This window comes from Pundamilia nyererei, unplaced genomic scaffold (assembly GCF_000239375.1).
Source record: "Pundamilia nyererei isolate P.nyererei 1_Seehausen unplaced genomic scaffold, PunNye1.0 scaffold00065, whole genome shotgun sequence".
Classification (NCBI taxonomy): Eukaryota; Metazoa; Chordata; class Actinopteri; order Cichliformes; family Cichlidae; genus Pundamilia; species Pundamilia nyererei.
In genome coordinates, this window is record NW_005187466.1 from 257,766 (window position 1) to 262,054 (window position 4,289).

Below are 4,289 nucleotides of genomic sequence, written 5' to 3' on the forward strand. Positions count from 1 at the left end.
TAGATAGATAGATAGATAGATAGATAGATAGATAGATAGATAGATAGAATAGTAGAATAGATAATGGTGTCGTGTTGCTCATTTGAAAAAATAATTTATTGATACAGCAGGATTGGATAAAAACTGAAACAATTTTAAACAACTTTTGTTTTTTGCCTTTTTCTGTCAGGTGTATCATCATGTCTCCATTAATTATTGACTAATTATTAGTTTTCAGGTGGAATTTTGGTAACTTTGTTAGGAATAAAAGTAAATAAACCATTTAATATGTAGAATGAAATGCATATTAAAAGTCACTCCTTCTCAAATCAAGTCATACATGTATTTATATTACATGTAATGAACATGCTATTTTCCATCTATATCGCTTAGAAGACAAAGAAGACAAGCAACTTTTACTTGTTTTTTGGGGGGGGGGTTTCACGTCTTATATGAAATTTTGTCTTCATACTGCCTGTACTTTTCTATCACTTTCTTCTATCTTTTTTGTCAGCTTCCTCTACTTTGGGCTCTTCTGTTTTTCACTGTCATGTGCTTCCATCTCCATCACCATCTCTAGACCTCTCTCACTCTCTCCTTCTGTAACTCCCTACTTCCCCTCTCTTCCTGCAGACCTACAAAAACACAGACAGAGGCCTCAGTAAGTGCTGTTTTCCTGGCCAGGCTGGAGGACCCTCCCCATAACTAAACAGGAGCCAAGCTTATTTTACCTTCACACAGCCCAGACTGGTCCAGTCTGGGCTGTGTGAAGACAGACAAACACAAAATACTTCATTTGATACATTTGGACCATCTGCTTCTGCGGGCTGTCTCCTTGAGCCAATATAGTCAACAGAGAGGGCAGATCAAGACCAACTATGTGGGTCCAAGGATTAAAATAGACAATGAATATTGGCATTATACTTTGTACAGAGTTTCTTGATGGCTAATTAGGAATTTGGCAGCCACTGAGGATTTTCTGTTTTCCTTTAGCTTCAGCATGGCATCACTTTTGTGGAAATGTTTGAAAAATTAATTGGCTTTTTGCAGTGTGTTATTTATTCATTTTTTTAATGCCACATATATCTATGTCTCACTCATTAGAAACTGTAATAATTTATTGCATTCATTTTCTGTCTTGACATCAGATCAAGCTGGCAAAACTAGATAACACTAGTTCTAGTTTTCTAGAAAATAACTGAAAGCTCTATTTGTAGATGTGTACAAGTTTACAGGAAAACAATGCTTAATTTTCTATTGTATAAAAGGGAGAAACTAAGAAACTGCCAGATAATTTGGAGATATTCATATCTAATAAATACAGGAAAACACTGTCTTTGTTTTGTCTGCTGCCAAGGATAAAATCCAGAAAAACTATTAGCTACAAAAAGATATTTGGAGAGAGATAATAATATGAAATAGAGTAGATCCTAAATTTTTCAGGGATATCAAAAGTCAACAAGCACACCAGCCAATGATGTTCAATACACTCTTCTATAATTAACTCACATTAAATCAATAAAAAAGAAACTCAGATGTTCTAAAGTAATGGCAACAAACTACAGTAAGAAACCGAATCTTCATTACGTATACATCAAAGCAGTCTGGCTTTTCTCCTCTGACCTCTGGCATCAACAAGACCTGGATATTTTGTGTTTATCAGACCTTTCTCTGTAAATCCCTCAAGTTGGTTGTGCTGGAAAATCCCAGTAGATCAGCAGTTTCTGAAATGCTCAGACCAGTCCGTCTGGCACCGGCAACCATCCCACGTTAAACCTCACTTAAATCCCTTTTCCCCCCATTCTGATGCTTACTTTGAACCTCAGCAGGTCATGCATAAATGCACTGAGCTGCTGTGAGATGACTGGGTGATTAGATACTGTGGTTAACAAGTTAAACACATGTACCTAACAAAGGGGCTGATAAATGTGTAATAAGATATGCAGAACCGCTTAACTTATTACATTTAACCAAGGTTTACCAGCTTCAACATAATACCAATCTCTGGGTTTTATTCTTTTTGTATTTTTTATTTTTTTTTTTGTGTTTGTTTCTTATGTTCATTAACTAAAACATTATAAAAATCTTTATTTTGTTTGTTTTATTTTTTCCCAGGAAGTGCCTTGGTGGATCAGAAATTTCAGGTGGGGGGTTTCCTTGTTGCTTTGAAATACTATTTTCAAGAAAGCCGTGAATCCCTCTGAGACTTTAACTGCAAACATATTTCATCAAGTTGAATTTGACATTGAAAGACTTGTTCTTTGTGTTCTAGCCCTGTACTCTTGTTTCTCTTTGTTTCAAAATTGTCTGAAAAGCTTTTCTTTTTTTTCCTTTTTTTTATATTGCTCTCGTTCCAGCAAAGCCTAGCTTGAGCTATGCCTGGGGATCAACAGCCTATAACCATGGCCTCAAGATAAAAATGATTCTCTGACGAGGAGGTATCTAAAGCACTTTTAAACATCTGTCAGCAAAAAATAAGAAATAACAGTTCTTCTAAGGTTAAATGTTCAACTCCACATGGATACAAACTGGTTTAAAATTCTGATCTAAAATTTTTGGATATTGTGAAAATATTTGTTTTAAATGCACACTCCCAGAAATAACTGTCTGTAAACACAGTTCACTGTGCCATCCTCAAATCTAAAAAGAAGCCATATGTGAACATGACCCAGGAAGTCTGCCATCTTCTCTTGGCCAAAGATTATTGGACTGAGACAATGTGGAAAACTGTTCTGTGGGCAGTCAAATCAAAATTTGAAATTCTTTCTGGATGTTGCTTTTCCTAAAAAAGAGAGGGATCCTCTGCCTTGTTCAACGGACCGAATTCAAAGGCCTACATCTCAGATGGTATGAGGGTGCATTAGTCCCTATAGAAATGGATCATTAATGATCAAAAGTATATACAGGATCAAAGCAGCATATGCTCATAAGCAGATTATGTCCTTTTTCAGAGAAGGCCTTTCATATTTCAGATAAAAAATGCTACACCTGGTTTAGTAGCAGAGAAGTCTGGATGCTGAACTGGTCTGCATATAGATCACAAATTTCACCAACTGGATAAAATATGAGTTTGGAAAATCTGCACATCATTTTACACTGAGTCCCAACTTTTTGCACCTTTTTGGGTCGTACATACTCTGAAAAGTCACTACTCAGGTTTAGAAGTCAGCATCACATCACCCCATTCCTGACCTCTTTCCACCAGCTCCATGTCTTTGATTTTGAGATTCTGCTAATAACCTTCAAGGAATGCTTGGATCTGGCTTCAAGGTAAATAGCAAAAACTGTTGACCACCACCCTTAAATCCTCAGGCTTGACTCCAGAGGATTTAAGGCTCTCAGAATCAGTGAATTCCTTTCAAAATCACTTCTGAAATCATTTTTTTTTATGTGATGCAGAGCATTTATTGCTTTTGTCCTCTTGTTTATTCTTACTGTACTGTTATTATCGCTTCTATTCTTTTCAGTATTTCTTATTTACCAATTTGTGCTTTGTTTTGTACAACGCTGTCTCAACTTTCCCTTATCTTGTGTTCTTTGGCTTTAATATTTGGCTTTTTGTTTGAATTTACCTTCTGATTGTTCTCCTTCGTACTTATCTGCCAAAGTGCATTGCAAACTATGTTTTGAAAGGTGTATGTATAGATTTGTACACAACTCTTTATTTTTTAACTTCCCCTAAAATATTGAGTGCAGACTGTCTTTCAATCACGCATATTTTTGTCTCTCAAATATAAGCTCTACAGTGAAGAACTGCCAAAGACTCATGAGAATAAGAAAGTATGCAAGTTATTGTGGGGCTCTTCTTTGTACAGAGCACCAGATGCCGGCAGGAAGGATGTGTGCGCTCTGGCCAAATCAAATACCCGAGAAACACTTCAAACACGTGCCATGCACTGCTTCAGGAAATACTGCAGGGACGAGAAATATGAAAAATAGAAAGTGATACATTTGTCATTTGACAATGGAATACCAGCAGAGCAGATTCATTCTTAAACTTCAGCAAGATGATAAATTTCAATCTCTGTGAGTGAAGAAGGCTTTGCAACAGTCATATCTCTACCTCAAGGTGAAAGAATACTCAGTGACTGCTTCATAGTTAACACTTTTCATCTGAACAAAATTGCTTATTTCATCATGTAATTTTTCCTTTTATCTTTTCAGCAACTGTTTTTATGCCCGCCTTCATCACAAGAACCATGAATATGTCTTCATTTCGCTCCTTCTTGACTCATAATAACAAAAAAGTCACGCTGTTTTAAGCTGTTTATTATTTATGATTTCAGCTTACGGGTTTTTTATGGCTCAAG

At 36.1% G+C, this 4,289-nt stretch overlaps 1 long non-coding RNA gene across 1 annotated transcript; it reads left to right on the forward strand.

Moving 5' to 3' along the window:
- The first annotated feature begins 2,092 nt into the window (after nucleotides 1–2,092).
- LOC102213851 (uncharacterized) lies at nucleotides 2,093–4,289 on the forward strand. The gene is made up of 4 exons (XR_311799.1): nucleotides 2,093–2,123; nucleotides 2,337–2,417; nucleotides 3,795–4,048; nucleotides 4,144–4,289. It is a non-coding gene; the product is annotated as an uncharacterized LOC102213851 (long non-coding RNA).